Source organism: Ornithorhynchus anatinus, chromosome 2 (assembly GCF_004115215.2).
Source record: "Ornithorhynchus anatinus isolate Pmale09 chromosome 2, mOrnAna1.pri.v4, whole genome shotgun sequence".
NCBI classification, from domain to species: domain Eukaryota; kingdom Metazoa; phylum Chordata; class Mammalia; order Monotremata; family Ornithorhynchidae; genus Ornithorhynchus; species Ornithorhynchus anatinus.
Genome location: NC_041729.1, coordinates 160,065,806 through 160,079,365, shown reverse-complemented (window position 1 = coordinate 160,079,365; position 13,560 = coordinate 160,065,806).

Genomic DNA, 13,560 nt, shown 5'->3' with positions numbered 1-13,560 from the left:
ACAGGTGAGGGAACTTGGCACAGAGAAGCAGAGTGACTTGCCCAGAGGTCACACCCAACAGGTAAAAGTGATGGAATCAGTATTAGAACCCAGGTTCTCTGACTCCCAGACTTGAGTCTTTCCCCTGGGCCATGCTGCTCTTCTCCTACTTGCTCATTTACCTACTGCCCTAGCAGGGCTGTCAGGGATGAGGGTGTGAGTGCCGCTGCTCAATCACTAGCCCCAATCAATTCCCTTACAGGCCTTAGTAATTGGGAGGAAGCTCGGCCATCCATTGGTGATAATCATGTTGATATTTATTAAGTGCTTACTATGTGCCAAGCACTGTTCTAAGCACAGGGCTAGATACAAGGTAATCAAGTTGTCCCCCGCAGGGCTCACAGTCTTCATCCCCATTTTACAGATGAGGTAACTGAGGCACAGAGAAGTGAAATGACTTGCCCAACGTCACACAGACACGCAGCGGGGCGGGAATTAGAACCCATGACCTCAGACTCCCAAGCCCGGGCTCTTTCCACTGAGCCACGCTGCTTCTCTAATAATGATGGTATTTGTTAAGTGCTTACTATATGCAAAGCACTGTTCTAAGCACTGGGGGGATACAAGGTGATCAAGTTGTCCCATGTGGGGCTCAGTCTTCACCCCCGTTTTACAGATGAGGTAACTGAGGCCCGGAGAAGTGAAGTGACTTGCCCAAAGTCACACAGCTGACAAGTGGCGGGGGCGGGATTAGAACCCATGACCTCGGAGTCCCAAGCCTGGACTCTTTCCACTGAGCCACGCTGCTATCACATGCTCAATAAATGTGGCTGGTGATATGTCATCAACAAATTGAAGTGAAGCAATTGCTTGGCTGAAAGGGTTTGAAAAATGTCAGACTGTAGCACTGCAATCCCCATGAATCCCCTTAAATACTTCTCCCCCTCCCCCGAGGGCAATTCTCACTAGATCAAAACCTGATCGAGTCGGGCGGAACTCATGGCCAGGGCAGGGGAGAAGTGAAACTACTTTTGCTTCTAGTGGAATTATTTATTCAATCGGTACACAGACTGAATACATAAATCAATTGGATAAATAACACAGACGCGGTAGACATGTTGCTTACCCACAAGGAGCTCACAGTCTAAATAACTGAGCATACGCTCATCCTCATCGTGCGTGTAAAGTACATACATACCCGAGTTGGCTGACGGTTTTGTGTAATTTAAGCGATTAACTGGGGAAGGCTTGCTGGTGGAGGTTGGATTTCAGAAGAGATGTGAAGGTGGGAGGAATGCTTGCTTCAGGGCCAACATCTTCTCATACTTCTGGCAGAGGGACATGTTCCACAGCAACAGCAACAGCAGCAGGAATTCCTCACCTTACTTCATTCTTTCATTCATTCAATCGTATTTATTGAGCCCTTACTATGTGCAGAGCACTGTACTAAGCGGTTGGAATGTACAATTCGGCAACAGCTAGAGACAATCCCTGCCCAATGACGGGCTCACAGTCTAAACAGATGGCAAAGCAAAACAGAACAAAACAAAAACAAGACATCATCATCAAGATAGAGTCAAGGGGATGTACACCTCATTAACAAATTATCTAGGGTAATAAATAATATATACAAATGAGTACAGTGCTGAGGGGAAGGGGAGGAGTAGAGGGTGGGGGAGCAGAGGGAAAGGGGTGCTCAGTCTGGGAAGGCCTCTTGGAAGAGGTGAGCTCTCAGTAGGGCTTTGAAGAGGGGAAGAGAGTCAGTTTGGCGGGGGTGAGGAGGGAGGGCATTCCAGGACAGAGGTAGGATGTGGGCCAAGGGTTGATGGCGGGATAGGCAACAACGGGGGACAGTGAGGAGGTGAACGGTAGAGGAGCAGAGCGTACGGGGTGGGCAGTAGAGTGAGAGAAGGGAGGTGAGGTAGGAGGGGGCAAGGGGATGGAGAGCTTTGAAGCCAAGAGTGAGGAGTTTTTGTTTCGTGTGGAGGTCGATAGGCAACCCCTGAGTTCCTGAGGAGGGGAGTGACATGCCCAGAGCATTTCTGTAGGAAGATGATCCAGGCAGCAGAATGAAGAGTAGACTGGAGTGGGGAGAGACAGGAGGAAGGGAGATCAGAGAGAAGGCTGACACAATAACCCAGCCGGGGTATTATGAGAGCTTGTACCAGTACCATAGCCGTTTGGATGGAGAGGAAAGGGTGGATCCTGGTGACATTGTAAAGTTGAGACCGGCAGGTGGAGGTGACGGATTGGATGCTGTGGACTGAATGAGAGAGCTGAGACAAGGATGACCCCAAGGTGGCGGGCCTGTGAGATGGGAATGATGGTTGTGCCGTCCACAGCGACAGGGAAGTCAGGGAGAGGACAGGGTTTGGAGGGAAGATAAGGAGCTAAGTTTCAGACATGTTGAGTTTTAGGTGGCGGGAAGACATCCAGGCGGAGACGTCCTGAAGGCAGCAGGAGAGAACAGGGGAGGAGATGTAGATTTGGGTGTCATCTGCATAGAGCTGATGGTTGAGCCGTGGGGGCGAATGAGTTCACCAAGAGAGTGAGTATAGATGGAGAACAGAAGAGGGCCAAGAAATGACCCTTGAACACCTACAGTTCATGGATGGGAAGGGGAGGAGCTGCTGTTACTTACTGAACTCTTCTAAATTCTCATTTTTTCAGAGCGCTCAGCGAGAATTAGTCCAGAACCAATAGGAGCGCCTGCTCTCCTCGATGCCTCGAAAGCCTTAGGGGCAACTGCCAATAAGGAGTCAAAAGCGGTGAATCTGATCATGTTTAATTTGCTTTGTTCACAAGGCCAGTCATTTCTGGCTGAACCTTAAGATCTGGCAGTGGCCAGTGAGTTTTGATCTCCCATCCCTACCCTCTGGGGACTGGTCCCAAATGCCCCTGGTGACCCTAACTCATATTTAGGACTGGCTTGACTTGGGGCCCTGGCCCAATGGGAATTTCAAATGGGAATAAGTCCTTCAGGAGCCTGGGGTGAGTCTCCAACTCATATCCAGGGGTTTCCGGCTGGAACCAAACCAGTCTCGGAACATAAGAGTCATCAACGGTGAAGTGGTTTGCCAGTTGGGGTTCTACTTTGCCAGGCTGAAAACTGACAGCCTCTAGGTCAAAAATATACTACCTCAAACTCAGTGGTGCCTGATCCGCCGTGGACCCCTGGCCTGGAATGCCCTCCCTCCAAACAACCACTCGTCCCCCCTTCAAAGCCCTACTGAAGGCACACCTCCTCCAAGAGGCCTTCCCAGGGTAAACCCCCCTTTTCCTCAGCTCCCCCTCCCTCCCGTGTCACCTAGACTCGTTCCCTTTGCTCTTCCCCCCAGCACTTATGTAAATATCTATAATTCTATTAGTTTACACTGATGCCTTTTTGCTTGTTTTGATGTCTGCTTCCCCCACTCTAGACTTTTAACCTGGTGTGGGCAGGGATTGTCTCTATTTCTGAGTTGTACTTTCCAGGCACTTGGTACAGTGCTCTGCACACAGTTAAGCACTCAATAAATATGACTGAATGAATGAATGGTGGAACTTGCTTTTTTGATAACTTTGGTGTAAATAAAATGGCTCTTGATACTTTCGAGACAAAATTCTAGGAATGTGGAATTTCTGTCCTTGTAAAAAAAAAAAAGAACAAGCACCGGCCTTCTGGAATAAAAGCTCCGTCCATCTGACCAAACCCTCTCAACTGTTTTAGATAGCCGGACCATAAAACATCTTCCTATCAAAATAAATCCTCACACTCGAAGTCCTCCAAACCATAAAACATCTGTCTGCAGTTTTCCATTCGTCTTTAAAGCTTCTTCGACTTCCACTTGTCAGGTTGAATTATCTTCCACCACTGATCACTTTCAAAGAACAAAATTTAGTAGTCAAATATTTCAAAGTTAGTATCACAGCTTTTCTTCGTGACAGAGGGGGCAAGCGACACTGAGGAACAGACTATCTTTGGTACGTAGTTTTTTGGGATGATAATTTGATTCTTTATAGCACTATCACTTCTTCTATAAACGAGCTGCATTCTACAAAAGCCTCACGTTAAGGCAAACGCACCTTAAGTGACACAAGAATGTTCCCACAGCCTCCCTTTAGAGTCAATCCAGAACATGGAGTGAAAACATCCCTTCTGGCAAAGCTGTCTGTAGACCTCAATCCTGAGTTTAAAAGAATGCATCAGAAAGGCATGAGGACAGGGTTCAGAGAACATCCGCCTTAATCTAATAGTGTGTTAAACAAAAATTCTGAGTTGATGAGTTCAATAAAGCTATCAAGAATGAAACCAACTACTTCTGGCCAGCATTTTCTCACTAAGGCTAGCCAAAAATACCCCCCACCTTTACAAAGGAAATCTAAAAATGGCTTCTTCTTGTGGATCCCACTTTTGGGAGGATTCAAAGAGGTTTCCAACTGAATGAGACTATAAACTTGTGGGAGAGGGAACGTGTCTGTTAACACCAATGCCTTGTACTCTCCCAAGCATTTAGTACAGCGCTCTGCACGTTACAAGCACTCGATAAATACCACTCATTCACTGGACATCATAAAATGGGGCAAAAAGATAATATTCATATAATTTAATAATAATGGTGGTATCTGTTAAGCGCTTACTATGGGCCAGGCACTCTGCAATATAAATTTATAAAATATAATTTATGCAACAGTTCCTGAGCCTGTCTCATGCCATACTTTTTAAATAATCATAGAAAGGAACTACAGTTGATTGCTAATATTTTGGGGATGGTTTAAACGTGTCCACCGACTGTTATATCATACTCTCCCAAGTATTTAGTACAGTGCTCTGCACATAGTAGGCACTCAATTCAATTGATTGGTTTACAGATTGTTGTAGAAGCTATGGTACTTTAGGCCACAATCAAAAATACAGAGGGCAGTGGTAAAATTTAAGTTTCCACTGACGACGCATGGATTCGACAGCTGGATAGTGGAAAAAAACAAAAACAAAACAGGAGCATCGATTCCTTTGAAATGTGGTGTTGGAGAAGACTTTTGCAAACATTGGAGACTGCCTGAAAAACAAACAAATGGATTTTGGAGCAAATTAAGCTGAACTGGTCTTTGAAAGGCCAAATGACTTAGATTAGCATATTTTGGACACAAATCAGCAGGGACTAATTCTCTGGAAAAGACACTAATGCTAGGAGAAGTCCCGGGAAAACGTGAAAGAGGCAGACTGGCAGCTAGATGGATAGAGACCATAACAACGATAATGGTAAAACCATTAGCAAAGTTACGGATTATGGCAGAAGACAGGACATTCTGGAGAAAATACATCCTAGAGTCGCTATGAATCGGAAAGGACTCGACGTCGTTTGATAATAATAGTAAAATTAAAAACCTATATATTAGGGGATTTTACTACCTCCTAATCAGTTTTCATTATCTTGACTGGTACAGCCAACCCATCGTACTTGAACACTTGAGCACTGTACTAAGCACTTGGGAGATTACAACACAATAGAACAGACCCATTCCCTGCCCACAAACAAGCTTTTGCACTAGAGGGGGAGAGAGACATTAATATAAATTACTAATACATATGTAGGGGCTGAGGGTGTGGGGGTGGGTGGTGAATTAAGGGAGCAAGTCAGGGCGATGCAGAAGGGAGTGGGAAAAGAGGAAATGAAGGCTTAGTCAGCCCTCGCTGGAGGAAGATGTGCCTTTTAAAACTTTTATTGAGGCCAAAAAAAAAAAAAATCACTTAAAGTGCTACGATCTACAACACTGAAAATTTTAATGAGCTACACTACAATTTTGTTAGTGTCTGCTCGTTTATCCTCGAATGGTTCTCTTCCAAAAGTACTAGAAAACTGGGCCTCCAAAGGCTCAGGGATAAGAGGGTTAGATTTTTCCTCACTACCTCACCTAAGCAGCCCTCCCTCCACACTTGGATGAGACCATCCCAGGGGCAGAAGTAGCAGGAGGTCCCCAGAAATAGTGTGTGAGGCGCCACACCTCCATTATACTGTAAAAATCAAAGGGTGCTGATACTTTATTTTCCAAATCAGGCCTTCGACCTAAATTGGATTCCAATAACCCCATTCCCATTTGGCTTACATTGGCTGTTATGTTAAACATGCACCAAATAGGTATGAAAAACTTGCAAAAGCTTGAAGTCACAAGGTGTTAAGAACACCACACTGAAAACTTCACCAGTGGCTTGAATTACTCCAGAAAAGTTACATTTCAAGTAATCATTAGGAGCCACAATTCGCATTTTAATGTTCCCAATACTGGAAAAGCCCCAAATGCTGCATTCCGCTTTAACTGCGTAAAACGACCACCTACAGCCCACATTTTTTTCTATCCCAAGTATTCGGGATGCTGAGCCCAAGACGAAACCACAGATCTACCGCTACCTGACTAGGTGCACGAAATGAAGCATCGATCTTCCCCCGTTCATTTTCAAAAACTGAACTCGCCAAGATGGGGATGGAGGATTGTGGCATTTGATAGCACTTACTCTACACCACACACTGTACTGTGTTGAGGTTGCTATGACAATTACCTCAACTAATCTCACTAATGAGGGTTTCTGACCCTTTTCAGAATCTCCAGGACGCTTCCGACAGACTGAAATCTTAACTGCCCGACGCCACCGCCTCGAAAGAAAAATCGTAAAAGATGCGCTGCATTCATTGAAAAAGCACATCCCCACACAACCACACACATGGCATAGAAGTTTCTTGTTAGAAACATAACAGGAAAAAAAAAACCCCAAGAGCATTTTATGCTTTAGTGCCCACGTTTTTAATAGACAACCAATCGCCCGGTTCACAGAAAGTTACAACCAGGAAGAACCATCAAGTGGAGAACGTTTTTCGGCCCCCAAACCACCCTATCAACCCCAAAAGCCGGAATGCATACCCTCATTTTTAAAGAGATGAATTTCAATTTTTCAGGGCGCATATGTTGGTGGCTTTGCTCCCCCTGGTCGACGATCACCCCCCCAACACTGTGTGCCCATTGTTGGGCAGGGACTGTCTCTGTTGCCGAGCTGTCCATTCCAAGTGCTTAGTCCAGTGCTCTGCACATAGTAAGCGCTCAATAAATACGACTGAATGAACACACAATCCTAGTAAGCCGTGAGCTCGATGTCGGGTAGGGATTGTCTCTGTGGCCGAGTTGTCCATTCCAAGCCCTTAGTACAGTGTTTTGCACATAGTAAGCGCTCAATAAATACGAATGAACACACAATCCTTAGGCCGTGAGCCCGTTGTCAGGTAGGGATTGCCTCTATCTGTTGCCCAGCTGTCCATTCCAAGCGCTCAGTCCAGTGCTCTGCACACAGTAAGCGCTCAGCCCAGTGCTCTGTACATAGGAAGTGCTCAGTCCAGTGCTCTGCACACAGGAAGCGCTCAATCCAGTGCTCTGCACACAGGAAGCGCTCAGTCCAGTGCTCTGCACATAGGAAGCGCTCAGTCCAGTGCTCTGCACATAGGAAGCGCTCAATAAATACGATTGAATGAACAATCCTCGTAAGCCGAGCGCCCGTTGTCGGGAAGGGATTGCCTTTATCTGTTGCCGAATTGTCCATTCCAAGCGCTGAGCCCAGTGCTCTGCACATAGTAAGCGCTCAATAAGTAGGATGGAATGAACAAACCCGACACACAATCCTCATAGGCCGTGAGCCCTTGGTCGGATGGGGATTGCCTTTGTCGCCTGATCCTACTTTCCAAGCGCTTAGGCCAGTGCTCCGCGCACAGAAAGGGCTCCCCGAATCCGGCCGAACGGCTGAATCCCCGTGCGTGGCTTCGTGCCAAGGGCCCGGGCGTGGGCAGGCCCTGGGTTCCAATCCCGCCCCGCCGCTGGGCGACTCTGAGCCTGCCACTCCGCTTCCCTGGGCCTCAGTCCCCTCATCTGTAAAATGGGGATGAAGACCGCGCCCGCCCCCCCCCTCCACGGGGGCCAACCCCGTCTCGACCCCAGCGCCTAGGCCAGTGCTTGGCACCGAGTGGGCGCTCTGAGCAATACCCCGCCGCGGGAGGCCCACCGGGCCTTCGGAAGAGGCTTGGCCTGGCGGCCGCCGCCTCCCGTCCTTGCCTCGTCGTCTGGTCCGGTGGCCCGGGCCGGTCCCGAGGGCTTCCCGGAGGCGGTGTCCCGTCCCGGGGGGAGGGTCGTCGGCGTTGGGCTTCGGCCCGGCACCGGCAAGGCAGTAGCTTGCGCAGTTATCTCCACAGCGGGCAGTGTCCCAGCCCGACCAACAGCACAAACTACTACCTCAGCCGGGCCCGGGCCCCACGATCCCGCCGCCTCCTCCTCCTCCTCGTCGTCGTCCGTGCGAGGCCCGGGGCGGGAGGGCGGCCCCCGGGACGGACGGACGGACACACAGACACAGACACACAGACAGAGAGGCCCCGTCTCCCGCGGCCCGGGGGGGCTCGGTGGTGGTGGTGGTGGTGGGGGAGCCGGGACCGGGGCCGGTCCTGGCGGCGGGATGGGATGGGTTGAGCCGGTCCGGGTGGGCAGCGGACAGCCCCTCCTGTGTGCCGCCGCCCCCCCCGGCCAGCCTTTAAGAGCGGGGAGGGTCCCCCCCCCCCTCCACGTGATGGCCGCTCCGCCCCGTGACGGTGGCGGTGATGGCGGTGCTGATGGCGGGGGTGATGGTGGTGGCGGCGGCCATCTTGCAGGCGGCTCTCCTGCCCGGCCCGGATCCCCCCCGGCCCTGGCGGCCCGAAGCCGGTCGGGGGTCGGGCATGGGGGTCGGGCATGGGGGTCGGGGGTCGGTCCCCGGCCAGCTCCTGCCGCCGGGCCCGGGCGGGCGGGACGAGGGGACACACACAGACCGCGGCGACGGACCGGACGGACCGGCCGCGGAGGGGGAGGAGGATGAGGGGAAGATGAGAAGAAGGAGATGGGGGAGGGAAGGAGGATGAGGGGAAAGGGGAGATGAGGGCAAGAGGAGGGGAAGGGGGAAGATGAGGGGAGGGAGGAGGATGGGGGGGAGGAAGGGGAAGATGAGGATGAGGGGAAGATGGGGGAGGAGGAAGATGAGGATGAGGGGAGGAAGAGGGGGGTGAGGGGAAGATGAGGATGGGGGAGGATGAGGGGAAGGGGGAAGATGAGGGCAAGGCGGGGGAGGGGGGAAATCGGGAGATGAAGATGACGGGATCGGGGATGGAGGAAGATGAGGGGAGGGAGGAAAATGAGAGGGTGGAGGGAGGAAGATGAGGGGAGGGAGGAGGATGAGAGGATGGAGGGAGGAAGATGGGGAGGGGGCCAAATGTGCAGAGACAGGAAGATGGGGAGGGGAAAGATGAAAAGGGGGAAGACTGAGGGTGCTCAAGCGCTTAGGCCAGTGCTCTGCACATAGTAAGCGCCCAATAAATACGAGAGAATGAATGAATGAGGGGAGTGGGGAGGGGAAAGGCAGGATGAGGGCGGGGAAAGGGAGGAAGAGGGGGCGGCGTCTGCAGAGGGAAGGAGGCGAGGCGAGGCGGGGCGGGCCGCAGGCGAGCAGCGGCCGCAGCTTGGGGCCTTCGAAACTCGTGCCGAGATGAAAGAAGCGGTGCCGCCCCCGCCCCTCCACCCGGGAAAACGCAGGCCGGGCCGGCCAAAGGGGAGCCGCCGCCAAAAATTAAAAAAAGATAGAGAAATGAAGGCCACGGCCCTGAAACGCAGCCTCCGGCAACGGGCAGCGGCGGCGGGACCGGCGCGCACAAACCGCGAAAATCCCGGGGGAAAATCCCGGGGGGGGGCCTAGGAACACCACCAATGGCCAGTGCGGTTTACTTCTTAAACAGGGCCCTGGAGCACGCAAGGATGCAAGAAGTACAATGAATCCTGGGTTCGAATCCCGGCTCTGCCACTTGTCAGCTGTGTGACTGTGGGCAAGTCACTTCTCTGGGCCTCAGTTCCCTCATCTGTAAAATGGGGATGAAGACTGGGAGCCTCCCTTGGGACAACCTGATGACCCTGTATCTCCCACATAGTAAGCGCTTAACAAATACCAACATTATTATTAAGCCAACGGCCTGGTCAGTTCTTATAATGATAATGTGGTATCTGTTAAGCGCTTACTAGGTGCAGAGCACTGATCTCAGCGCTGGGGGAGATATAGCCCTTGTCCCACGTGAGGCTCACAGTCTTCATCCCCATTTTACAGATGAGGGAACTGAGGCCCAGAGAAGTTGTGACTTGCCCACAGTCACACAGCTGACAAGTGGCAGAGCGGGATTCGAACCTGTGACCTCTGACTCCCAAGCCCGTGCTCGTTGCACAGAGCCACGCTGCTTCTCTAAACGTGGTGGTACTTGCTAAGCACTTACTATGTGCAAAGCACTGTTCTAAGCGCTGGGGTAGATACAAGGTAATCAGGTTGTCCTACCTGGGGCTCACTGTCTTCATCCCCATTTTACAGATGAGGGAAATGAGGCACAGAGAAGTGAAGTGACTTGCCCACAGTCACACAGCTGACAAGAGGCAGAGTCAGGATTCAAACCCATGCCCTCTGACTCCCAAGCCTGGGCTCTTTGGACTGAGCTATAAGCGCTCAATAAATGCGATTGAATGAATACAAGCTAATCAGGCTGGACAAGGTCCCTGTCCCACCCGGGCCTCACGCTCTTATCCCCATTTTACAGATGAGGTCACTGAAGCAAACTGATTTGCCCAAGGCTACGCTGCGGACAAGTGAGGCAGGATTAGAACCACGGGCCCATGCTGTCTCCACCAGGCCACACTGCTTCCTGTGCTATTAGGCAGAAATAGCATCCATTAAGCCTTCCTTGGGTACAAAGCACTGAACTAAGCATCTGGGAAGGACAAAACAAGTGACAAGTTCCCTGCCTGCAAGAAGCTTTTATTCTAATGGGAAACCGACATAAAACTACAGAATAATTTAAATAATAATAATGTTGGTATTTGTTAAGCGCTTACTATGTGTAGATCACTGTTCTAAGCGCTGGGGTAGATACAGGGTAATCAGGTAGTCCCACGTGAGGCTCCCGGTTAATCACCATTTTACAGATGAGGTAACTGAGGCACAGAGAAGTTAAGTGACTTGCCCACAGTCACACAGCTGACAAGTGGCAGAGCCCGGAGTCAAACCCGTGACCTCTGACTCCGAAGCCCAGGCTCTTTCCACTGAGCCACGCTGCTTCCCAATATGAATTCACACACACTTGAGGACAGAGGGTAGGTGTAAATAAGAGCTAATGCTAGTGAGCTCTTTCTTCTCCCCCCTTATCCCCACCATGTCACCTTTGCAGTTGGATTTGCCCCCTTATTCACCCACCCACAGCATTGCCATACATCTTTTTTTATGGTATTTGTGTTTAGCGCTTACTATGCCAGGCACTGTTATAAGCCCTGGGGTAGATACAAGGTAATCATTTGGACACAGACCGTGTCTTAATCCCCATTTTACAGATGAGGGAACTGAGGCCCAGAGAAGTGAAATGACTTTCTCAAGGTCATGCAGGAGACAACTGCATGACCTAGTGGCAAGGGCACGGGCTTGGGAGTCAGAGGATGTGGATTCTAATCCCGGCTCCGCCACTTGTCTGCTGGGTGACTCTGGGCAAGTCACTTAACTCCTCAGTGCCTCAGTTACTCTGTGAAATGAGGATGAAGACTGTGGGGCTCTACCCCAGTCCTTAGAACACGTGGCACGTGGTAAGCGCTTAATAAATACCATAGTTATTACATGGCAGAGCCAGAACTAGAACCTAGCTGTAAGCCCGTCAAACGGCAGGGACTGTCTCTATCTGTTGCCGACTTGTTCATCCCAAGCGCTTAGTACAGTGCTCTGCACATAGTAAGCGCTCAATAAATACTACTGAATGAATGAACCTAGGTTCTTCTGACTCCCAGGCCTGTGCTCTATCCACTAGGCCATGGTGCTTAATATCTGTAATAGTAATATCTGTAATAGTTTATGTCTCTTCCCCCACACCCTCCCCACCCCCAGACTGTAAACTCGCCGAATTGTACATTCCAAGCACATAGTACAGTGCTCTGCACATAGTAAGTGTTCAATAAATACTATTGACTGAATGAATAAGGGAAAGCGTCTGTTATTTTGCACTCTCCCAAGAGCTTAGCACAGGACTCAGCTCACAGTAAGTGCTAAATAAAACAATGATTGACTGAAATAAAACTAATCCACTGGAAGCTCAAAAAAGGTGATAAATTCTGTTTATAACATCTACCTTACAATCTAGTGAGGCCATTCAAGTTATCCTTTTATGAACCACCTACTAATTTAATAAAGTTCCTTTGGATACCTATTTAAAAGGATGGAGATAATAAACTTCATGCATAGAAATAAAGTGGATCCCATATTATACACATTACGATACAGCTCCTACAGGAAGTTTAGTTAGAAAGATAAGATTAAGGTAACACACTGTGGAATGCAGTTTGGCCCTTATTAGCAGCATGCTTTGCATGCAGTATTTAACAAATGGCACTATTATTATTCTCTCCACCCATTCTGAGCAAAGATAATTCCCTGTAACACTTGTAAGCACAATCATGACCAACATTACTAGTGAAGCTGAATTTATGGCAGGTCCAGGCCAGAACTATTGTGGTCCCCGGCAAAGAATTATGAAAGCTCTACCAGATGCACCTTGACCAAAATTAAAAATAAATGATTATGACTTTCTGAAAACTGAGGAAAACTTACAAATGCACAATAAATATATTTGAATTTGGAGGCCTGACTACTTGCTTTGTTTTGCTCTCTCCCCCTTTTAGACTGTGAGCCCATTGCTGGGCAGGGATTGTCTCTATTTGATGTCGAAATGTACAATCCAAGCACTTAGTACAGTGGTGCTCTGCACAGAGTAAGCGCTCAATAAATACGATTGAATGAATGAGGCAGTAATAATAATAATAATGTTAGTATTTTTTAAGCACTTACTATGTCCCAAGCACTGTTCTAAGCACTGGGGTAGATACAGGGTAATCAGGTTGTCCCACTTGGGGCTCACGGTCTTAATCCCCATATTACAGATGAGGGAACTAAGGCACCGAGAAGTCACGTGACTTGTCCAAAGTCACACAGATGACAGGTGGCGGAGTCTGAATTAGAACCCGTGACCTCTGGCTCCTAAGCCCATGCTCTTTCCTCCGAGCCACGCTTGCAGTAACAACGAGTTACATAAATGGCTTCGAGGAAATCAGTTGTAAAACGTGCATGATTGTGGTTTTGAGGTGACACCTGCAAAGCTGCAGAGTAACTGCCTTTAGGACGATTTTGTTTTAAACCTAATAGCTTATTGCTTCCCATTGGGATAAAAAAGAAAGACTGTGTCATGACATTTTTTTTCCTACTTAAAACGTCATGGTGCATTGGTTTTTTAGATAATGTTACGGTTCAGGATATTATCACAAGCTGTACTATTTCCTGAATAGCAACTCAAAATTGTACTGGCTGCTACTGCGTTTCCAGCAATGAATGATATTTATTGAGTGCTTACTACCTGCAGGGCTACTACGAGAAGCAGCATGGCTCAGTGGAAAGAGCCCGGGCTTGGGAGTCAGTAGACATGGGTTCTAATCACAGCTCTGCCGCTCGCCAGCTGTGTGACTTTGGGCAAGTCA